Here is a 25,538-nt window from a genome sequence, read left to right as displayed (position 1 = left end):
GAAGATTTTTCAAGTATATTGGTCGGTTACGTTTGTGGTTCTGTCTGTCTGTTTGTCTTTTTTTTTGTCACCGGCCTACATGTCACAATTCCAAACTGATCGTCAGGACACTTCAAGTTGTATAGGTCGTCCCAATTGAGAAGCCTATTGTTTTGGGGTCAAAAGGTCAAAAGGTCAACATAGGCCAAAGGTCACCAACTTTGCCAAATTTCTAAAATCCTCAATTTTCATCTGATTGACTTGAAATTTGAAGAGGACTTGCATATCTGGTCATGGAATTCAAACACCAAGTATTTTTGAGGTCAACATCGGCCAAAAGGTCAACATAGGCCAAATTTCAAAAATCCTCAATTTTCATCCGATTGACTTGAAATTTGAAGAGAACTTGCATATCTGGTCACTGAATTCAACCACCAAGTATTTTTGAGGTCAACATAGGCCAAAAGGTCAACATAGGCCAAGTTTTTTAAATCCTCAATTTTCATCCGATTGACTTGAAAAGTGAACAGCATTTGCACATTGAGTCACTAAATAGGGAAACTTACTATTTTTGAGGTAAAAAGGTCAAAGGTCAACTCAAGGTCAACCTTAAAAATCATCATTTTTCATCTGAAAAATCGTCACTTTTCTTCCTCTTGACTCGAGCTTTGATCAAGATTGTCAATTTTATCTTGATGAAATGGACAATTTGCTGTATCAATGGAATTTTTTTTCTTGGGGGTGGGAGCGGATTTTGCAAGTATCGTGCTCTGCATGACGTCTTCTTGTTTGTCTGTTTGTCTGTGAAGAAGATATCTCAAAAAGTTGTGGACAGATTCGGATGAAATTTGGCGGAGAGGTAGTGTATGTGAAAAGGACGAAATGATTAGATTTTGGTGAAGATCCGGATTCGGATCCGACTAGTAGAATTTTTTAAGTGATTCTTCACCATTGAGAGACGGGGCCAAAAACATTATATAGCGGGATATCTCGAAAGGTTGTGGACGGATTTGTACGAAATGTGGCGGAGAGGTTGCGTATGTGACAAAGAAGAATTGATTCAATTTTGGTGAAGATCCAAATCCGGATCTGACTCGTGGAATTTTTATAGTGATTCTTCACCATTGAGTGATCGGGCTAAAAACCGATATATAGGAGGATATCTCAAAAAGTTGTGGACGGATTCGGATGAAACCTGGTGGAGAGGTCGTGTGTGTGAGAAAACCAAATCAATTCTATTTTAGTGAAGATCTGAATATGGATTCGGATACGAGAGTTATTTAACTTTTAGGTGATTCTTCACCATTGAGAGATCGGGCGAAAAGCGACATATAACATGATATTTAAAAAAGTTGTGGACGAGTTATGACTAAACTTGGGATGAGTTATTTAGGTGACGAGAACAAGCCAGTTAGATTTTGATTCAGGTCCGAATCCAGATCCGGCCTATCAGTGGGATACAAAACATAAACTGCTCAGCCTGGCGGTACTCTCTACCAAGTGGCGTTCTAGTTTGGACTATTTGGGGGTTTTTTATGGGGTCTAAAGCACTTCCCTACACCCACTAAGGAATGGGGTTGGGGGTCTTTTAATTTTGAAAGTTTTACGAAGATCTGTTTGGCCATCTCTGAGAAAAATTGGCGACAGACAGACAGACCTCCCCTACAGTAAAGATAATACAAAATATTGTGTTTTAATTTGAACACGTGCACACGTGCCATTATATCATTAAGTGTTGTGGATAAGTGACATCTCTGGGCCTATTTAATTTCATTTTAAAAGTTAGTTATATTTGGCATTGACGTAGATACCAGATTTGCCAACAAGCACAGTGTACCATGATTTCCGGTGAAATTGTTCGGAATAAATACAGCTTGTATTCTGTGTTGTAAAAGTGAAGCTTTGGTCGCTGTGATGGAGATTGAAATGCAGCATTTACTAACATGTCAAAGCCTCCTTCCTGTATGTGTGCAAAGTTTGGAGCATGCTTGGGATGTTATTTATTAATTTTTTTTTAGAATCATGGCCTTGTGATAGAGGGGGCCCTCCAGGGGGAGCCACGTTTTGATCCTCATGTAATTGATTACTAAAAATATATGTGCATTCGAGAAACCGAGGCAATTGGTTCTGGGTGACTGTGAATGGTAAGAAAATGTGCAGAGCTTCATGTTCATTGCAGTTTTGGAGATCATGTACAACAAATGTGCATTGCCTTTGCCCAACAGATTACAGATAGATCTTTGCAGATATCCTGATGAGGTTTTAATATTTTTTAATTACAAATTTCATTTTGGTCTTGATAGGGCTGGCATAGTGGCCTGGAGGTATGCACGCTCGCCTCTAAGCTCTCGAGCCTGGGTTTGTATCCCGACCAGCTATAAACTCTCATCCCGGTGTTTCCTGATGTTTTCACTGCATGCGCCGCCTTTCGGTTGCTGTCACCATGGCCACATTCCAAATTCCTGCCCTAACCTTAGTCGAGTGTCGGACCTGGCCAGCCGGTTCATAAAAAAAGTTGTGCCAAACTTCCCCCAGCCAACCCTACAAGAATGTGGGATTAATTGCGGCCATTAAACGAGAATGGAAGGAGAAGAAGAAGTAGAAGCAGAAGAAGAAGTTTGTTCCATGTGGGATTAATTGCGGCCATTAAAGGAGAATGGAAGGAGAAGAAGAAGTAGAAGAAGAAGAAGTTTGTTCTTAAATACTAACTCCTATATTTTAACCTTTTGCTATCATCATCGAAATATTTTTTGCCCTTTGTAGCCAAAGACGGTTGTTCACATGTGGCATCCAAAGTGGGGAACGTGATTTTTGTTTATAGAGTTGGAGCGTCTGCCCAGCCAACAACCATACCTTGATATACCTCGACATAGCAAGCAGTGTAACCCATGGTGTCCAGTGATATCCAGGAAGACTAAACCACTTGCTATCCGCATGTTTTGGCAGGAATTTTTAGTTTGTTCAGGGTGCCAGCAATAACGCCTATTTTTCATGAATGAGGTCATGGGATCTGCTCGTGCTGGCAGACAGATGGACCCTCCAGATTGACGTACTTTGAATGTGCAGCACACACACTGATGCATCACCCACTGTGTGGAACACCAGAATGACAGTTTGTTGCTGGGTCTAGATTTGAGCCCACGCTTAGACAGCTTAGAAATGAGTGTGCATACCTTTAGGCAATCTTGCCAGTCCACCTCTTTGGCTACAAATGCTTATTCAAAGCTTGTTTTTTATCTCCTCGTTTAAAGTAGAGACATTTTACTTTCATTGACACTTTTTGTAGCTTCATGCATCCCAACAATGGGATGCTGAAACCAGGTTTTGTGCTATGAGTGGTGTTCAAAAAGTTCAACAACTGAGGTACTGATAAAAGTGATATAAAATCGACTCACTTTTTATGCCTCTGCTCCCGAACGTGGCCGGAGCATTATGTTTTCGGCTTGTCCGTACGGGCTAAACCTCGTTTTTCTCAGCAACCATATGTCCGATTGAGACGAAACTTTCAGGGTAGGAGTGACACCCATGCAGAATGTTTTTGTGATAATTGTGATGTCATAGGTCACGTGGTATGGCAGCCATCTTGGATTAAACGCAAATAAATAAATAAATGATTTCTCGGAAACCGCTGAATGGAAAAATTTGAAACTTGGCACATTGTTAAGTACTCCCAATGGGGAACAAAAGCATGACAATAGGTGAAGTGGTATACCAGCCAAAAATGTTTTTTTCAAATTCCTTATCCTAAACATCTGAAATTGCATGCACATGATCTACGACCCATTTGTATTGAAATATTAAATTGATGAGATCATAGGTCACATGGTTTGGCAGCCATATTGGATTTAACCTAAAACCTTTAAAAAAACATCTTCTCCCAAACCACCAAATCGATTGACTCGAAACGTTACGTGTGTCATTGACTCGGCATGGCGATTGAAAGATAATCACAAAAACATCATTGGGCACATGTTGTGGTAGCCACATTGGATTGAAGGAAAATCTATATACTGTATATGAAAGCGAAATGTCCGTTTGTTACTTGCCGGAAAAATTTTTCCGGCAAGTATGTTGATCTGTTCGTTACTTGCCGGAAAAAAATTCCGGCAAGTATGTTGATCTGTTCGTTTGTTTGTTACTTGCCGGAAAAGATTCCGGCAAGTATGTTGATCTGTTGGTTTTTTTTTTTTTTTTGTATACAAGATCGAGGCTCGTGAAAGAGCGAACATTAATCACGAACACGAACAATCACGAAATCACGAATCACGAATTAATCACGAACAATCACGAAAGAGCGAACAGTTTGTCTGTTTGTCTGTCTGTCTGTTTGCAGCACTGCGTCTACACCGTTGCACGGAGAATTGCCAAACTTTGCACACATATTCGTCTTGCCCTGGAATAGACTGTGCCCAATTTATGACGTCATCGGTCACGTGTTTCGGCCGCCATCTTGGAAAAACCGAAAAACTTTGCACCTCCATATCTCCGGAAGTGCTGAATAGAAAAAATTGAGACATGGCTCATTGGAAAGAACTCTCCATGGGGAATAAAATATGTTAATGATGATGTCATCAGTCACGTGGTTCGGCCGCCATCTTGGAAAAAACGAAAAACTTTGCACCTCCATATCTCTAAAAGTGCTGAATAGAAAAAATTGAGACATGGCTCATTGTCAAGAACTCTCCATGTGGAATAAAATATGTTAATGATGACGTCATCGGTCACGTGGTTCGGCCGCCATCTTGGAAAAACCGAAAACTTTGCACCTCAACATCTCCGAAAGTGCTGAATTGAAAAAATTGAGACATGTCTCATTGTAAAGAACTCTCCATGGGGAATAAAATATGTTAATGATGACGTCATATGTCACGTGGTCGGCCGCCATCTTGGAAAAACGGAAAAAAATTTCACCTCCATATCTCCGAAAGTGCTGAATAGAAAAAATTGAGACATGGCTCATTGGAAAGAACTCTCCAGGGGGAATAAAATATGTTAATGATGACGTCATCAGTCACGTGGTTCTGCCGCCATCTTGGAAAATCCGAAAAACTTTGCACCTCCATATCTCCGAAGGTGCTGAATAGAAAAAAATTGAGACATGGCTCATTGTAAAGAACTCTCCATGGGGAATAAAATATGTTAATGATGACGTCATCGGTCACGTGGTTCGGCCGCCATCTTGGAAAATCCGAAAAACGTTGCACCTCTATCTCCAAAAGTGCTGAACAGAAAAAATTGAGACATGGCTCATTGTAAAGAACTCTCCGTGGGGAATAAAATATGTTAATGATGATGTCATCGGTCAGGTGGTTCAGCCGCCATATTTGTCCTAAATGGCCGATAAAAAAGTAAATTCCGGCAAGTCCTCGGTCTCTGACCGATTTTTCATCTGTTTGTTACTTGCCGGAAAAGATTCCAGCAAGTATGTTGATCTGTTCGTTTGTCTGTTTGTTACTTGCCGGAAAAATTTCCGGCAAGTATGTTGATCTGTTCGTTTGTCTGTTTGTCTGTCTGTCTGTTTGTCTGTCTGTCTGCAGCACTGCATCTACACCGTTGCACGTAGAATCGCCAAACTTTACACACATATTGGTCTTGCCCTGGAATATAGACTGTGCCCAATTGATGACGTCATCGGTGACGTGGTTCGGCCGCCATCTTGGAAAAACCGAAAAACTTTGCACCTCTATATCTTCGAAAGTACTGAACAGAAAAAATTGAGACATGGCTCATTGTAAAGAACTCTCCATGGGGAATAAAATATGTAAATGATGACGTCATCAGTCACGTGGTTCGGTCGCCATCTTGGAAAAACGGCAAAACGTTGCGCCACTATATCTCCAAAAGTGCTGAACAGAAAAAATTGAGACATGCCTCATTGTAAAGAACTCTCCATGGGGAATAAAATATGTTAATGATGACGTCATCAGTCACGTGGTCGGCCGCCATCTTGGAAAAACGGTAAAACTTTGCACCACTATATCTCCAAAAGTGCTGAATAGAAAAAATTGAGACATGGCTCATTGTAAAGAATGCTCCATGGGGAATAAAATATGTTAATGATGACGTCATCGGTCACGTGGTTCAGCCGCCATCTTGGAAAAAACAAAAAACCTTGCACCTCGATATCTCCAAAAGTGCTGAATAGAAAAAATTGAGACATGGCTCATTGTAAAGAACTCTCCATGGGGAATAAAATATGTTAATGATGACGTCATCGGTCACGTGATTCGGCCGCCATCTTGGAAAAACCGAATAAACTAGCACCTCCATATCTCCGAAAGTGCTGAATAGAAAAAATTGAGACATGGCTCATTGTAAAGAACTCTCCATGGGGAATAAAATATGTTAATGATGACGTCATCGGTCACGTGGTTCAGTCGCCGTCTTGGAAAAACCGAAAAACTTTGCACCTCCACATCTCCAAAAGTCCTGAATAGAAAAAATTGAGACATGGCTCATTGTAAAGAACTCTCCATGGGGAATAAAATATGTTAATGATGACCTCATCGGTCACGTGGTTCGGCCGCCATATTTATCCTAAATGGTCGATAAAAAAGTACATTCCGGCAAGTCCTCGGTCTCTGACCGATTTTTCATTTGTTTGTTTGTGGACCTACTCCTCTGAGCTCCCAAGGTTAATCGGCACAAAACTTTATAGGATAATTTCTTCTACCACCCTGCACATAAGTAGGGGTTTTAAAACAGTTATTTTCTCACAATTCATAACTTAAACCCATCCGAGCCGCCACCTGTCGCCATGATCTCCGAGGGTCGATCCACATATACAAATCTTTATTAAAAGCCCAATTGTTATCGGATTTCAACACGGATATGGATATAATTAGTTTGATGGTGAGCTCCGATCATCAACTATGTTATTATATGCGAGAATCGACTCTTAAGACGTTACCATGATCGGTAAGTTAGGCAAAGAAGGAGTCACGTGACCTCTCAAATGTGCTAATTATTCAAAAACAGAAAATAGTACAAACACAACCTACACATCATTTTTAAGGTAATTTTACTGCTCATCTACCATCACTCTCAAGTGTGGGAAAAATAGATTGTACAAAAAGGACCCACGTGACGCCAACGACAAACCGCCACTTGACGGTGAACCTCCAATGATTACCTCATCCTCACAACAAAGTGAGTTGTTTTGCTCTTTGTTTAGGATCATACTGCTTTGAGCTCCCAAGGTTAATCACAACGAAGCTTTCTACAGTCAGATTTTTAACCACAATATACCTGAAAATGGGTTCTATACCGTGACGGTGATGAGGAGGTCATTTGGCCCGTTATTGTCGTGTTGCACTCCCAAGTTAATTTATTTTCGAACCCGAGGTTATGTCTACTGCACCTTCACTCCTTCACATACGTTAGAGCCTTTCCATCCCTTAGACCCCTCTAGACTCTTTACACCCCTTAGGCTTAGACCCTTTGCACCCCCTGAGATCCCTTTGACCCTTTACACTCATTTAGACACATTTGACCCTTTACACCCCTTAGACCCTTTCGACCCTTTAAACCCCCTTCGAAACCATTGACCCTTTACACCCCTTAGACCCTTTGCACCCCTTAGAACATCTTTACACCCCTTATACCTCTTATTATTATTTTTTTCACTTTTGAAGTGACCCTTTACACCCTTTACACCCTTTACACCCTTTACACCCCTTAGACCCCTTTAGACCCATTACACTCCTTAGACCCCTTTGACCATTTATACCCCTTAGACCCCTTTGACCATTTCCACCCCTTTAGACCCCTAACACTCCTTAGACCCTTTACACCCTTTAGACTCCTTTCAACCCCTTTAGACCCCTTTAAACCCCTTCGACCTTTTACACCCCTAGGACCTTTACACCCTTTAGACCCTTTCATACCCATTTCGAGCCTTTTGAGACGTATACACTTTTTGACACTTTTCAGACCTATTGACTTTTTAAGACACTTTGGCCAATTTAAAACCATTTGGACACTTTTGACCCCTTTTGCTCTTTCGTTCTTAGACACCTTTAGACCCCATTTGGCCCTTTTAAGATGATTGTTTCCTTTAAACACTTTAGACCGCTTTACGACCCTAAAACAACTTTAGACCCCTAAGATAATTCGAAAAAATTTCCTCCCAAAATCGGTTTTGATGACCTTTTCTGTGCACTATTCGCGTCGCATCACAAGTTGCGATGATGAATCTAAACTGATATCTCAAAATGAAACTGATGTTGAAAACTGAAATTGAAACTACTGATTTATGGATCATCGAATGGGAAACCAGAATGAAATGCTCTGGGAAATTGCTGAAAGCAAAACTATGGTGAATATAGAGAGAGGGGAGAGTTTGGAGCTGAAGAAACGATGTGCAGAGGGATAGGTGCCTGGAGGTGGTCGGTTGGTATGGAAAGAACTTTGGTGATCTTCCATGAGGCTGTAGGCCCAAAACCTGCCTAAACCCGTTTCCCAGATGAGCTTTCATAATATCACCTTCACTCCCAAGCAGTTCTTCGGAGGTACAACAAACATGGATTGGAAATCTTAGCTGATAGAATGGAATGAAGTTGTCGAGGTTACCAGCTGCACCCATTGTGACATATGCTCACTGAATATTTACACTGAATTCCCATTTCTATCAATACACACTCCAAAGGAAATTGCTCATTTCATGTGAGGCATTTATGCACCCCCCGCACTGGTACCTTTGCTAGTATTAAATAATTATATCTCTGAAACTGCTTACCCTATTGATGCGAAATTTTATATATATCATCTAACATCACTGTTGCATATAGTTTGAAAATGATGATGTCGTAGGTCACGTGGTTTGGCAGCCATCTTGGATAGAAAAACTAACCTTATCCGATCAACCCGAAACTTCACAAACGTGATCCCCTACCCATTCATATGCACAGAGTGTACATGTTTAAAGGTCATATGTCATGTGGTATGGCAGCCATATTAGCTTGAAAGCCGATGTTTAAAAAATTCCCTTCTCTGAAACTGCTTCACTGGTCGATGTGAAACCTGTCATGGCTTGTAAAAATGTGATACTTGAAAACAGCTGAAGGGATTTAAATCAAAGTTGTTTATTTTTAGGACAGTGAACGAGGGAATCTACCTGTTGTGGGACTTTGCGGAGGCATATTGGTGACAGTCACATTTTTCTAGTTTTCCCTGCACCTCTGATAAGGCCAGACATAGGGGACACTAAAATGAGCTCCGACCAACCGACCGATCATCTGTGCATGCAATTTTGTGTACGTGATATTTCAAAAACTGTTGAACATTTGGCTTTCCTATTACAGATGCCGATTCCTCATGGCGTTACCTTAACCTGATTTGATCACGGCGGTGATTGGCTGAATTATGTTGCCATGGCAACCATCTCAGTAACTTGGCTTGTAATAAACGTTCAAGATTTAGCTTTCATATTACACAGATCTTTTCCTCATACCACACAAAAGGTTTCTTCAGCGAGCGATTGACCATTTCCAAATTTTGATATTTGTCAACTGGCTGATGCAAATGGTCATTTTGACAGGAAAGCCACTTTAATACCATGCCGTCTTTGTCTTTGCTGCTTCATGACTCGTTATTTGATCGGACTTTGAATTGCCCTGCTGACCAACGTTCCGCAAAATTATATTGCGTCTTCATTTTGCAATTTTCTTTGTCCTTTCTGCCATTTTAAATAATGCTTCAAGCATGTGCTAATGGAATAAAGCAAAACAGTGCAACGTGGATGACAGGGAATAGGGACCCTCATTCAATTGCAGTATCTGTAGTTGTTGCAAATGCACATCTGCCTGTGAATTTTGTGTGATCGACGTGTGATACAAATGTCATTGGCATGGAATAAAGCAAATTATTTGGTTAATGTTATCACATCTCCTACATCAGCCCTAATCATTGTTACTTCTGCCTTTTCTTAAGTTCATTGCGTAATATCTATATGTTTCGACATTTATGTTGTTACAGAAATTCGATTGGCTGGTCTTTAGTATGATTAAATATACATACTGCAAGGATTATGGTTCAATTCTTACTTTTTTTGCACAAGTTGTGGCAATAAAGCTTCGCAGGCAAATTAAAACCAAAAAGCGCTGCTTTTAGTAGAACTATATCGAACAGCTCTTATTTGCAAGCTTTGTGATGACAATCAACGATTCATGGCCTGCTCTCAAAGATGTATTCAAACCTGGCATTTGGGATTTACATTTACTTGAACTAACAATCCATTGGTGTGATCTCAATTCCAAGAATGATTGTTTTAAAAGTAATCCTTGAAGCCACTGCCGATGTAATTTATGTTTATTAATTTTAAACTCATCCGGGTAGGTAGTTGGAGTTTAAAATTGGTTTGTGAAGCTGTGTCCATACACTTGATGAAATGGTCAAACGTTCACGTGCTTTCTCCACACCATCCCCATTGCCCCACATATAAACGAACAATGGAGAAGCTTTGGCTAAATGGATTTCACGGAAAGGGGAAGATAACTGCATTGCCCCTTAAAAGCCACACAGAAATTCCCTGTTTCTCGATCAATAGTTGAACTTTCCAGGGGGCACCGGTAACATTAATTATTTTTGTTTGGAGTGGTTTGTATTGCAAGCTGGTCATTAGCAAAATGGAATTGTGTAAGGTGTCTAAAAATGCCATCGAAGATTGGATGAATCTCCCAGGTTGCTGCTGAACCACACTTATTTTAATATATTTCTTGCTAGGCTGGGAGTGTGTGGGACAGAAAGAAGGAGGATGTGTGACAAGGTGGCCCAGGTTGCCTTGAAAGGCTCATTTTGGATATGGAGGAAGTTTATGGAGGCACGTCGAACGGTGTAGGTTGGTTGGTTTTTTTTGTTTTTGTTTTTGTTTTTTTTGTTACCATTATTATTTCTTATTTTGTGTATATGAGTGAGTGGGTGATGGTGTGTGTTTTTGCATGAATTAATTTTTGTGTGTGTTTTTGTGTGTCGAGTGGTGTTTGATGTAAGGGTAGGTGGTTGGTTGGTTGGTGTTGTGTGTGTATGTGTGTGTATGGGTGTGTATTTGTGTGTATGAATGATCTGGTGTGTTTTGTTGGTGAGTGGTGAAGGGTATAAAGGTGGGTGTTTGAGTGTTCCACCATGTTTGTTTGGTGCTGTGGATTCTGGATGTGGAGGTGTTGTTATTGTTCGCACTGGCTGGGGGTGGGGGTATGTACGCATCCAGGTGCAGTTGCTGCATGTGGATGTGTATGTGCCCCTGCTGGCCCACCTTAGCTGACCGTATCGAGGTTGAAGGGCCGAAACAGGATGATGCTGAGGACCTCGACTGAGGATCCAGTCAGTGCGGCACACTTGTGACCAGGTGTGTTTTGAACTTTTATTTATATGTATATGTGTGTATGACTATGTATATATATATATATATATATATATACATACATACATACATACATACATACATACATACACAGTAATACCCCGGCCTACGTCATTAATTGGTTCCATAAGCCGTGACGTAACTCGGTTTTTGACGTAAACGGGGCGTAATGCCTTTTAGCTCTTCCTCGATCTTGTATTCAATCTTGTATTCTTCGATTCCTCGATCCTGTATTCAAAAAAAAAAAAGCCTTAAAAATGCCTTATAATGAAGACAAACACAGTAAAACTAGAGTAAATAACTCGTGAAAGAATATAACTATCACTAAACCTTAAAGAACACTAAACACACATTTTAGTCATATTTTTTAATGAGTAATGAACACAATTAATAAATGAATTTGTAAAGAATAATAAATAAAATTAATAAGATTATGTTCTTCACCTTAAACATGGCGTCTCTTCTGAACACAAACACACATTTTAGCAGTCTTAGCCGGCGGCGCTTTTTCAGTGACGTATGCGAGAATACGTTCCCTATCATGAATGATGGTCGATACCGTCGACCGTGGCAGCCCTAAGGCATAGACCTTATCGCGAATCGGTAAATATCAATAGAGGGCGCTCCACCGCAAAGCATGATGGGATCGAAAAGGGGCAAAGGTAAACACGAACCCAGAAGAGGAAGTGTCTGTCTACGATCGACGCTGTGTTTACGGAAAGGAAGATGGCTAATGTGAAAGAAATTCAGCGTTTTTTGGCATTAAAATCCAGCGATTTAAAGAAATATTTGGGGGAAAGGGGGGTTCCCATTGTAGAAGAGAAACAACCTGCTTATGCAAGAACAGTTCCTGAATGTTGAAACCTCGATCGGCCATACAAATATCGCCGGGCTGGAACTTGTCTACAATGTTCGTCATCTTTACAATTTTTTTGTCCGACGTGTTTCCTCCTGTAGGTTTGGAAATGTATGAAATTGTTTCGCTAGGTGTAATACCAACAAGGCACTTGAGAGTATGTCTTGACTTATATTGGCTGTACACTTGCGAACAAAACTAGGGAGACGGTGCTTTGTCCTAATCCAAAGCGAAATACGAGGTCCTCCTCGCGAAGATTAAGCCGAAGCTTCATGAGTGTCATGAGTGTCATGAGTAGTTGATCCTCTAAATATTGAGATCGCTTAACTCCGAGTTTTGTAGTATTGTTTATTTGCCAGGTCTTGTCTTCCATTGATAATTTCCGCTTATAATAATGAAGGTTCTGTGCATGAGGGGATACTTCTGCTAATAACTCCTTAAATAGGTCATAACTAGGTAAACCTGTATAAAGTTTCACAAGTTCATCACAGTTTGCTATGTCCGAAACAGTAAGCTTCTTGTTACATACTGCAATGGCGGCTTTCAGTTTTGCGACGGTGTCCTTGGCTGCAAATACTGGCTCATGAGCCGATCACAGTTCACAGTTAATTTGTCACAGTAAAAAAGTCCTAAAAGTAGTTTAAAGTGGTAAGGATCACGTAGTGTGTCAATGTAAAGAAGCAGGCTGTCAAAGTGACAGCGACCGCCAGCGCCGCTATTGCCCCTTTCCGATCCCATGACGCATTGCGGTTCCGATTCGCGATAAGGTCTATGCGCTATCACCGACACTTTTTCACCTTTTTCATACCTTTTAATCAGATTTAACTTATTTTCCATCGTAACCACATTACACTTGGAAACACTAGCACTATCCTTCTTAGGACCCATGGCTAACAGACACAGTAAAGGAATACTGTACGTCGCCTCTGTTTTGAATGAGAACCAGCAGCTGCGCATACGTACAGTATACTGTACGTACATTTTTATATTTTTTTAATATGCTTTTTATTGTATTTGAAATTGTTTTTTTTAGCTTCTTTTATTGTTAATTTATGTACTATTTTATTTATTTTAAATAAATTTTTAAGGAATTTTTTTTTTCACTTGACGTAAAGTCACACATAATGACGTTCGCTGAACTGAAATTTACTCTAGAAGAGTGGCGTAAAGTCGGATTTGGTAGGTCGAAATGGCGAAAAAAAGGGGTATGACTATATATATATATATATATATATAATATATATAATATACATTATATATATATATATATATGTATATATATATATATATATATATATGTATATATATATATATATATATATATATATATATATATATATATATATACATATATATATATATATATATATATATATATATATATATATATATATATATATACATATATACATACACACACTGTACGGTGTGTACCCTGGTTAGAATAGGTACACCGTATCCCTGCGTGTCGTAAGAGGCGACTAAGAGGGTTGGCGTCAGGAAGGGCATCCGCCCATAAAAACATTGCCTCAAAAAGAGAACCATGACAATTACAACAACATATGGGCAGGGTACAGCCCGAAGTGGAGATCGGTTTCTGAGGTTTGGGACATGGAATGTAGGGACAATGACAGGGAGATCAGGAGAAGTGGTGGAAGTATTGGTCAGAAGAAGAGTGGACATATGTTGTGTGCAAGAGACGAGATGGAAGGGAATTGGTGTGAGAATGGTGAAGGGTAGGCAGGGACAGAAATACAAGTTTGTGTGGCAAGGGTGCCTGGAGGGCGTGAATGGTGTTGGTGTCCTGTTTTCTGAGGAGTTTGAAGACAGTGTGGTGAGTGTGATGAGTGAGTGATAGGCTGATGATGGTGAAAATGATGATTGGAAAGCTTTTGGTGAATGTCATCTCGGAATATGCTCCGCAGGTCGGTCAGAGCGATGAAGAGAAGGACAAGTTCTGGTGTGCGATAGAGAAGCTGATGGAAAACGTGAAAGATGAGGAAGTTGTTGTGGTAGGAGGAGACCTAAATGGACATGTGGGAAGGAGTATGGACGGTTTTGAGGGAGTTCATGGGGTTATGGATATTGTGTGAGAAATGGAGAAGGTGAAAGGATTTTGGAGTTTGCTGATGGAGCTGATTTGTTGATTTGTAATGCTCAGTTCCAGAAAGGGGATAATAAGCTTGTTACATACACGTCAGGTGGGTCGACGACAACTGTTGACTACCTGATGGTGCGCAGGCGAGATGGGGGGCACCTCCGGGACACAAAGGTGATCCCGGGGGAGGAGGCTGTTTCACAGCACCACTTGGTTGTCTGCGACATAAGGGTGAAAGGTGCGAGGAGAGCTCGGCGGGGGAAGTACCAACCGAGAATGAAGGTGTGGAGGTTGAAAGAGGTGACAGTAAGGGAGGCATTAAAAGAGAGGCTGAGTCGGGTAGAGGATGATGTGGTTGAGCTTGAACGTGGTTGGATGTCAATGAAAGATAGTCTGTTGGGAGCCGTTGGTGAGGTATGTGGATGGACAAAAGGACCACCGAGGCACTCGGAAACATGGTGGTGGGATGATGAAGTTGGAAAGAGGATTGACGAGAAGAGGAAGAAGTTCAAGGAGTGGCAGAAGGCGAAGGGTACGGGAGCAGAAAAAGCAGAGCATGAAAGTTTTAAGGCAGCCAAGAAGGCTGCAAAGAAAGAGGTAGCAAAGGCGCAGGAGACATATAGGAAAATGTTCTGAGAATGCTTGGATTCGGAAGAGGGTCAGAGAGCTGTATTCAGGATTGCAAAGCAGATAGCGAAAGAGAGGTGTGATGTGATGGGGGTGAGTTGCTTGAAGGATGAAGTGGGACAATTCGTTGTGGACCCTGATGGAATTAAAGGAAGATTGAAAAGATATATGGAAATGCTGTTGAATACAGAATACAGATGGCGACATGGAGAGTAACCCAGTTTTAGGACCGGCAGAGAATATAACTGAGAAGGAAGTTGAGGAAGCGATAAAAGCAATGAAGAGTAGAAAAGCGGGAGGGCCGACGGGAGTTGTGGGAGATATGTTGAAGGCAGCAGGAAGTTGGGGTGTGAAGAGAATGGCAGAGATCTGTAATCTGGTGGTGAAGGAAGGTCGCATTCCAGTGGATTGGGAACTGGGTACCCTCGTCCCTCTATACAAGGGGAAAGGTGACCTTCTGGAGTGTGGCTCGTACCGAGCGATAAAGATATTGGAGCACGGAATGAAGGTATTGGAAAGGGTGTTGGAGAGGAGGATAAGGAATGAGGTGAAGATCGACGAAATGCAGTTTGGATTTATGCCAGGAAGAGGAACGACAGACACCCTCTTTATTGTGAGGCAGTTGCAGGAGAAGTACATGGAGAAGTGGAAGAAGTTGTTTCTTGGGTTTGTTGATCTGGAGAAAGCATTCGATAGGGTTCCACGCGAAGTATTGACATGGGCATTGAGGAAGTTAGAAGTGGAGGAATGGTTGATCAGAGTTGTGATGGCAATGTACAAAAGAGCGTGCACAGCTGTAAGGACGAAGGACGGGAACAGTGGTGAGTTTGAGGTGAAGGTGGGAGTGCATCAGGGGTCGGTACTAAGTCCACTAATATTTGTAGCTGTGATGGAGGTGCTGGCTCAGACCGTAAACGAGGGTTTACCTTGGGAGTTGTTGTATGCAGATGATTTGGTGTTGATTGCGTAAAGTAGGGATGGACTGAAGGAAAAGATGAACCAGTGGAAGGAATGTATGGAGACAAAAGGTCTGAAGGTGAATATAGGAAAGACGAAGGTGATGCAAGTGGTAAAGCATGTGGTGAGGTGGAAAGAACTGGGAAGTGGCCATGTGCTGTGTGCAGGAAGGGTGTCGGAATGAACTCCATTCAATGCACAATGTGCGCTGAGTGGGTTCATCAAAAATGTAGTGGTCTGAGAGGGTCATTAACCAGTGTGGCAGCTACATTTAAATGTAAGGTGTGCACAGAGGGAGCTGCAGATGGAGGAAATGTTGACTTGGATCTTGGAGACGGCGTGAAGCTGGAAGGTGTGAAAACATTTTGCTACCTCGGAGACATGCTGAATGGAGAAGGTGGATCAGATTCGGCAACGGTTGCTAGAGTGAGATGTGCATGGAAGAAGTTTCGGGAACTGAGTGGCGTGATGATGAGGAGGGGAGTGTCGTTGAAGCTGAAGGGAAAGGTGTATGCTGCATGTGTGAGAAGTGTTGTGATTTATGGGAGTGAGACATTGGAAAGAACGAAGAACAGCAACGAAGGTTGGAAAGGGTGGAAATGCGAATGGTTCGGTGGATGTGCGGAGTGTCGTTGAGAGAGAGGAAGACAAATGATGAATTGCGAAAGATGATGGGAATAGAGCCTGTGATTGATGCTGTGAAGAGGAACAGGTTGAGATGGTTTGGTCATGTGTTGAGGAAGGATGAAAGTGACTGGTTGAGAAGAGTGATGGAAATGAATGTAGAAGGAAGTAGAGGACGGGGAAGACCGAGAAAGACTTGGCTAAAGATGGTGGAAGAAGAAATGCGGGCAAGGGGGTTAACAAGGAGAGATGCAGAAAATAGGGCAAAATGGAGAAGATTGTCATGGGGACCGCAAGGCTAACCCCCGCTCTTGCAGGGAAAATGGCCTTAAAATGCATGTTGTTGTGTTGTGTATATATATATATACCGTATATATACTGTATATATATATATTATATATATATATATATATATATATATATATATATATATATATATATATATATATATATATACACACAGACTTGGCATTTAATATGGAATATTTTTTTTGTGGGGGTGAACTTACTTTTCAAGATGACTTAGAACCAAAAGTTCATTGGAATTATGTTGAAATTATTCTAGAATTTTGCTAATGTGACTTTTAAAAGAAACAAAACCAACTTTGGCATTTCGAAGCAAATAAATTGATCCTTGAAAGTGATGTAAACTGATACCGAACTCAATTCACGGACAGTACTGTGTTAAACTTCTGTACGTTTTCCAGAAGTATCTCTTTATTTTGCACATTAGCCAAAAAAAATTTTCAACAAAAGCTAAATTATGACTGGGATTACGGACAGTAAAATTACAGTTCAGTACTTCGTGTAACCCCCACGAGCATTCAGGAGAGCACGTACACGTCGAGGCATGCTGTTCACGAGATTTGCCAAGGTTTGGACAGGAATCGCTTGCCATGCAGTGACAATAATCTGCTGCAATTCACGCACAGAGGAAGGCTGCTGGTCCAAGTTGTCGATTTGACGCGTTAATTCTGCCCACAAGTTCTCTATCGGATTCATATCAGGGGACATGGCAGGCCACTCCATATGCTTGACACCACGGTCAGCAAGAAAGTGTTGGATCATGCGAGCACGATGAGGCCGTGCATTGTCATCTTGGAAGACAAAGTTTCCTCGAAAGGCTGCACGAGCAAATGGAAGCAATGTTTCTTCCAGAATGACCCTGTACTTGAACTGGTTCAGGTTTCCATTCAGAACAACCAGGTCAGTTTTGCCCCCTGCATGAAAAGCAGCCCAAACGGTCACCCCACCACCTCCAGCTTGGACTCTTGGCACTATACAATCTTCGTTGTGGGCTTCATGCACTTGTCTGCGCACTCGGACGCGGCCATCTTGATGATAGACCAGAAATCTAGACTCGTCACTGAAGGTCACGTGATTCCAGCATCCTGGCTGCCATTGACGGTGCTCTCTGGCCCACTGCAATCGGCGCTGGCTGTGTTGTCTGGTCAGGCATGGCTTTCTCAGGGGACGGCTGGCACGATAGCCTGCTTGAACCAGTCGTTGGTTGACTCGCCTTCTGGATACAGGCACATTTGTCAGTTGCTGCCACTCAGCCCTAAGCCGATTAGCTGACTTGGTACGGCCGTTGCAGACTAACCGGTGCAGCTGGCGATCATCTCTCCTTGTGGTTCTGCGTGGACGTCCTGGCCTCGGTATTGGAGTAGGGACACCCCTCTGAGCATTTCGTTTCAGGATCTTTGACACCTGACATTGAGTGATGCCATACTGCCGAGCAATAGCACGCTGTTTCATGCCAGAGTTTCGTAAAGCCACCACTCCATGACAAACAGCATTGTCAAGTTGACGGACCATCTCCAGAGGAAGCGGCAATAACTTTTGCTGCAGCAGTTGTTTTACACTAATACAGAACGCAACAACCCTTATATACCCGATTGTGAAGCCAATCGTCAAATGTACCTGTCCTTACATTTTGTCACGCCACCTGTGATATAATCCTGTTATTGACTAATGGCTGCGAAAGACAATCAGTGACATGGTTCTTTCAACAAAGACATCACCGAAGGGTAAAAGAAACTCACCAGATTGATATACTGAGTTCAGAAAGTAAACCCAAGTCAAGAAAAAATATATATTCCATATTAAATGCCAAGTCTGTATATTGTTGCGGTTCTCCCGAAGCCCGTCGACGTACAGAGGGGGGGGGTTCAGCCCCTTTTCCCCCTCTGGTCTTCGTGTTCACGAGGCCGAGTCTCCACTCCTGCAGCGACCGTGGAAAAGGGTATTGGGTCGACGCCGCACGTACCTTTGATACCCACGCTGCCACGGAAACAGGGACCACCGGACCTCGCACAAGCCACGCCAATCGAGTATGCCTGTGCGGTGTGCGTATCACGTGACTCGTGCCGTTACCTTTTATTGAACCCGATTCGAGCGGTTCTGTTCGTGCGATGCTAAGCCAATTGTGAAATGACGTGTACGGTCAAATAAGAGGAAGAACACGGTTTATTTATAATGTACAATAATCAGGATAAAGGAAAGGGGACACAGAGCAGATGCTTAACAGCCTTAACTTAAGCCCAGACAAAGGGCCCACTCACTCACGCGGGGAAAAGAAGAAGAACAAGTTCGCGCGCCAAACACGCCTTGCCGTCGGTCGCTCCGGGACAGCTCACCCGGCGTGGCCCTCTGGTGTTCACGGCACATATGCTTGGAAGCGCGGGCATGAGGAGATCGCACGTCTGTGGCCCGGAATGGGTCGTCTCCACACAGCGCGATTAATACAGCGGCAGAGTGCAGGGCACAGGGCACGGGCAATGTTCGTGTACAGTGAGGCTATAACAAGTAAGGCACTTTACTTGTGGCGAGACAAAAGCTCTGACTTGGAGGTCTGACGACCCGGCTTGCTCTCTGGCGTTCTGACTCTCACTCAACGCTCACGATACTCCGACTTGTCTCGACTTGTCACAGGGGCTCCGACTAATTCGCGACTCAAGCTCTCGACTCAACTGATGCGGGGGGCCCGGGGCAGGGTTTTATGGCTCCGCCCCGGCCTTACCCGAATGTTCCATGCCCCTCCCCCCATTGCCGTTGTGAGCCGCTCTCCTCGAGCTCTGATTGGTGGCTCGTTGCTTACCGGCCACTCCCCCTGCAGCTCCTCCCTTCGGCCTTGCCAGACTTGTTCCAGGCCGAGCACATGGCATCCTAGCCCAATTGAGGCCTACTCACTGGCCTGCTCAACGCAAAACTAACACAGGAAAGGAGACTACGCTAACATTTACTAAGAGATAACTGAACTACAGCGAGGCTACATGTTGTTGTGCAACTACCTACGAGGGGGTGAGGGAGGGGTCATCCTTTATTCTCAAAACCACAACAATATATATACAGTCACGTGAAAAAGTAAGTACACGCCATGTAAAGTTTTGATTTTTTCAACATATTTCAACATACAGCTATTTGATCTTCATTTCAATAATATTGATAGATAAAGGTGATATAAAAAAACAAATATCATGAAACATTTACATTTTGTAGTCCATTGTATAATTTAAATAAACATAAATGCAAATTTCGCATGTGGAAAAAGTAAGTACACCCTTGGCTCCAATAGGTTGTATTGCCCCCTTTGGCAGAAACAACCTCAAGTAGGCGTTTCTTATAACTGTCTATCAGTCTCTGACATCGACTGGGAGAAATTTTTGCCCACTCCTCCATGCAGAATTCTTTCAGCTGTGCGATGTTTGAGGGATTTCTTGCATGCACAGCTCGTTTCAAATCCCCCCACAACATCTCAATGGGATTTAGATCCGGGCTTTGACTTGGCCATTCCAGAACCCTCCATTTCTTTCTTTTCAGCCATTCCTTGGTGGATTTACTGGTATGTTTAGGGTCATTGTCATGTTGCAAGGTCCACCTTCGGTTGAGCTTCAACTTTCCGACAGATGGCCTCACATTATCCTCAAGCACCCTCTGGTACAATGAAGAATTCATAGTGGATTCTATGATGGTGAGCTGCCCAGGCCCTGATGCAGCAAAGCTGCCCCAAACCATAATATTTCCACCACCATGCTTTAAAGTTGGTATCAGGTTCTTGTGGTCAAATGCTGTCTTTGGTTTTCGCCAAACATGTCTTCTGGTACTGTGGCCAAATTGCTCTACCTTTGACTCATCTGTCCAGAGCACATTGTTCCAGAAGTGCTGGTCTTTGCCGAGGTGTTCATTGGAAAACTTTAGTCTTGCCCTGATGCTCTATCTGGACAGCAAAGGTTTCCTCCTGGCACACCTCCCATGCAGATCAAATTTGTGCAGCCTCTTTCTAATGGTAGACTCGTGCACTTTGACATCAACAGTGGCAAGAGCTACCTGTAGGTCCCGTGATGACATTCTGGGGTTCTTAGAGACTTCTTCCAGCATCTTGCGGTCTGCTCTCGGGCTGAACTTGCTGGGGCGGCCTGGCCTGAACAAGTTGGCAGTTGTTTGGAATCTTCTCCACTTGTAGATGATCTTCCGGACAGTCGAATGATTGATTTCAAATTGTTTGGAGATCTTTTTAAATCCCTTCCCAGACTCGTAGGCATCTATAACCTTTTTTCTGAAGGCCTCAGAGAGCTCTTTTGATCTCGGCATGGCGATGCCACACACTTCAACAACAAAGAGCAAACCAAACTAAATGTCTGAGGTTTAAATAAGACAGGTTCCTCCAAGATCCTCTCTAACGATGTTCTAATCATTTGCACCTGAGCTGGTGCACCTGATTCTTATTTTAGGTTTTTGAAGTAGTGATAAATGTAGGGGTGTACTTACTTTTTCCACATGCGAAATTTGCATTTATGTTTATTTAAATGATACAATGGACTACAAAATGTAAATGTTTCATGATATTTGTTATATTATATCACCTTTATCTATCAATATTGTTGAAATGAAGATCAAATAGCTGTATGTTGAAATATGTTGAAAAAGTCAAAACTTTACATGGGGTGTACTTACTTTTTCACGTGACTGTACATACAGTGCATTCAGAAAGTATTCAGACCCCTTCACTTTTTTCACATTTTGTTAAGTTGCAGACTTATGCTGAAATCGTTTAAATTCATTTCCAATGACTCGCTCATCAATCAACACTCGATACCCCATAATGACAAAGAGAAAACACGATTTTAGAAAGTTTTGCAAATTAATTAAAAAGAAAAAACTGAAATATCACATTGACATAAGTATTCATACCCTTTGCTATGACACTTGAAATTTAGCTCGGGTGCCTCCCATTTCTCTTGATCATCTTTGAGATATTTCTACACCTTGATTGGAGTCCACTAGTGGTAAATTCAATTGATTGGACATGATTTGGAAAGGCACACACCTGTCGATATAAGGTCTCACAGCTGACAATGCATATCAGAGCAAAAACCAAGCCATGAGGTCGAAGGAACTGCCTGCAGAGCTCAGAGACAGGATTGTGTCAAGGCACAGATCTGGGGAAGTCTACAAAAAAAAATCTCTGCTGCATTGAAGGTTCCCCAGAGCACAGTGGCCTCCATTATTCTTAAATGGAAGAAGTTTGGAACAACCAGGACTCTTCCTGGAGCTGGCCACCCGGCCAAACTGAGCAATCGGGGGAGAAGGGCCTTGGTAAGAGAGGTGACCAAGAACCCGATGGTCACTCTGGCTGAGCTCCAGCGATCCTGTGTGGAGATGGGAGAATCTTCCAGAAGGACAACCATCATAGCAACACTCCACCGATCTGGGCTTTATGGCAGAGTGGCCAGACGGAAGCCTCCCCTCAGTGAAAGACACATGAAAGCCCGCTTGGAGTTTGCAAAAAAGCACCTAAAGGACTCAGACTGAGAAACAAGATTCTGTGGTCTGATGAAACCAAGATTGAACTGTTTGGCTTCCGTCTGACCACTTCGGCCACTTCCGAAGAAGAACTTCCTTCGGCCACTTCAGTCTGGCCACTTCCGAAGAAGAAGCACTTTTTCCACCTTTATTTACAAATCGTAAACCTCAACTTCCAAATGAAAAAAAATGCTGCAAATTTCAGAAAATCTATTTAAAATGCAAAACCATAATATTGTTACGGACACGGCTAAAGATGTTGCTTGACCGAGCGGAATGGCCGCCGTGTTCGTACAGTTTACCCGATTACCCCCAACTCACCCGATTCGCCCAGACGTTGGCCAAATCGCGCTACGCTAAATCAATGATTGGAAAGGACACAACGACTGGGATAAATGAAACGACGCAAGGGGTACAGTTCTCAAGACCTCCGGAGGAGGATATAATTAGTGGTGGAGAAAAGGGGTAGATTACAAGGTAGAGTGAGGTACAAGACACAGAAGAGATAGGCACTTAGATACAATCTTATCTCTCCCAGACAGACCACAGACAAACGGAACAAGGCTGACTTACACAGGGATTGATGGCAGGGAAGGACAGGTCGGTTGATAGCACAAGGTGCACCTTGGCTCGGGGACAGGATCAAGCACGGTCCAAAAGATGCAGGGAGGCCTCACAGCGCTCGGAGGTGGCGTCTTTCTTCTCCGAGCTCAGCGCGCATCTGACGTCATCTCCCTCTTCCTGCGCATGCTCAGCGGGGAGTGACACGCCCTCGGCTGGTTGACTCCGCCCCAGATGGGACCGGTCCGCCGCTTCTATTGGGTGCGGGGGTTACCGGGCTCCGCCCTTGACGAGGAGCTGACAGGGAGCCCCTGGTTGGTAACCCCGTCGAGCACATGTTCGATGGCGGCTCGTTGGAAAGGCCTGGTGCCCTCCCAACACCCCCTACCAACCAAGCCGGAGTGAGGACGCACACTCCCCGCGCCCGCCGCTGCTGTTGTTGTTGTTGTTGTTGTAGCTGAACCGTGAGGAAGAGCTGCGGGGAGGTATTGGGAGGTCCTAAACTTCCTAACGGTGCCATACAATCACATTCTGGTGCAACGAAGAGTCAGAATTAATGGAAACGAGTCCTTAACTGACATAGACTAAGAATAACTAGCAAGATGTCCTATAGTTGTCTACGTGAGATGCGGTGGACCTGGATGCGACATTTAATGGGGGAAATAGGGGGAGGTCGGGTCTACAGAGTGTTGTTTACAGCAAATGGGACTAGGGAATGGGGGATTGGGGATAGTTGGGAAGTATTGAGGAAATAGGGGAATATTTACAAGCGGATATGGATGGATGCAAATCCCATATCCGCAACATTGCACCCTTCTCTACCTCGGGGCGGCCCGACCCGATAGATTTTTACCTACTTTAGTGTGGCACTCAGATGTAGTTCCCTCTACTATTAACTCAACCCTGAGTGCGACAGTTTTACAGATGTTCACAAATGAGTAAATATGTCCCCCTGCGACGTTGCACCCTTCTCCTAACAGAAACACACCCACAGGATAACCGAATCGCGGAAAGCATCCTCAAACTAAACATACAGCCGGTAGGGAGCATCATTTATACAAGACTACACTGATATTTACACTGCGATCCAGGACCTGTTCTTTGAGGAACACATGCAGATGTTATGCATAGGGAGAGCACGCATGCCAGCATCGATACACCAACCCACGAGTGCCCTGTGGCCCTACGGCCTTTAATAATGTGCAGAGCACCCCGTCCAAGCACCAAAAGCACCACCCCATTATGTACAGTCAGCACCATCCGGTGCACCAATAAAGTGTTCAATAAAAAAAAGGCACAAACAAGTGTCCATGGTCACCGGTGGTGTCGCAGCCGGCCGATGTTCTGCTGCTGGTCTTGCCTTCTTGGAGTGCACTTGGCCTTCTGGCTTCTTTAGAAATAAAGAAAGGCGCCAACCGCGTCCATTTCTAAATTGTGGCCGTCAGGGGGGCCAACTAAAAGTGGTTCACCTGTATGGCATAGGTGCCACGTTGACCCAGGTCCATCACGGGTGGTGCTTGCCCGCAAAAGAACTGCGGTACATGGTGGGCGGCCACAAAAATTGCGGTCCATATGGTGTATCGATCCAGGCAGCAAGCAGCGGAAGTACAGGCCCACAACTGCGGAGCCAGCACCTCTCTCTCCTCTCTCTCTGCCCCAAATCCTCGGAGGTGAGAGACAAAAGAAAACAAGTGAGTAAGGTGGTAAGGGCGCAAAAGTGCATGCAATATAAGGTAATGCACACTGGGGGCACATGGGAACCAGGTGAGACAGGTACGTTCCTACCGTACGCCCCCCCCCCCCCCACCAGGTAACCTACATTGCCCCTCCCTTACCCCTTACTGTATCCACAAAACACAACACTACCCATAAACATCTACTTTACACATCAACAAACGTCCCTACTGTCTTCCCCGTTCCTCCCATAAACCAAATTCGTCTTCTCTCCCTCCTAACCAATCAAATTTGCCATTTCCAACTCAACATCAAAATTTGCCATCACCAATTAATCATCAGTCCCTCCTAAGGAGGGAGAGATGGAATCACCCCAATGTCTTATCCACGTCGTGATGCGACTCACAAATCCACACAGCAATTCTCCTTTCCTGCAACACAGAACAAAGGAACACAGGTGTGGAGTCATCATCATCACCTCAGGTAAGTGGCTGCGTATGGTGCGACAGGTTCATCAATCCTAACTATTTCCTAAATGACTTTAACAACTTTACATTACCCGGGGTCTTTCCCTGCCAATCCATTGGCCAACTTACACTATGGGTTCTAAAAACCAATTCCCATGGACCAAACTGTGGTGCTTCTCAAGTTGGGGTCTCACTCCCCCGATTCAACACTCGGTGCCCCCGCACAATTTCGGTGGCTGGGTCGTGTGACGCTCCCAGCTGGTCCGCCCACCTGCACACCTCCACCACTGTTGTTGCCTACCGAGCTCACCTGCTCCTCACCCTAACCTAACTAACTGGGGAAGGCCCTCTCGCACTCTCACCCCCTCAGTGCCCTCTCTGGCACGGGCTGCCCGATCCACACCCGGGATCCTCAGGCACCCACTGACACTAACGGCTCCCAGAGCCCACCTGCGGCCTCACCTGGCCGACATCTAACAGTGGCGGAGTGCCCAACCATTCACACTCATACTAACAGGCCACACGACCAGC

General features: G+C 43.6%; 1 protein-coding gene across 14 annotated transcripts in view; it reads left to right on the top strand.

Annotated features, from left to right (window-relative positions):
- The window catches only part of LOC137415338 (V-type proton ATPase 116 kDa subunit a 1), a 221,662-nt gene that overhangs the window by 109,495 nt on the left and 86,629 nt on the right, over positions 1-25,538 (top strand). The window contains exon 22 of one of the 14 annotated variants that reach the window (XR_013623861.1): positions 10,702-10,812. The exons of the other annotated variants lie outside the window; for them this stretch is intronic. The gene's annotated coding sequence lies outside the window, so the exon portion shown is untranslated. The remainder of the gene's footprint in view (positions 1-10,701; positions 10,813-25,538) is intronic. 14 annotated transcript variants of the gene reach the window in all.

The sequence above is a fragment of the Myxine glutinosa genome, chromosome 6 (assembly GCF_964187855.1).
Source record: "Myxine glutinosa chromosome 6, kmMyxGlut1.1, whole genome shotgun sequence".
In the NCBI taxonomy this organism is placed as follows: domain Eukaryota; kingdom Metazoa; phylum Chordata; class Myxini; order Myxiniformes; family Myxinidae; genus Myxine; species Myxine glutinosa.
Note: the sequence above shows the minus strand (reverse complement) of the source record. Positions and strands in the feature narration are given on the sequence as shown.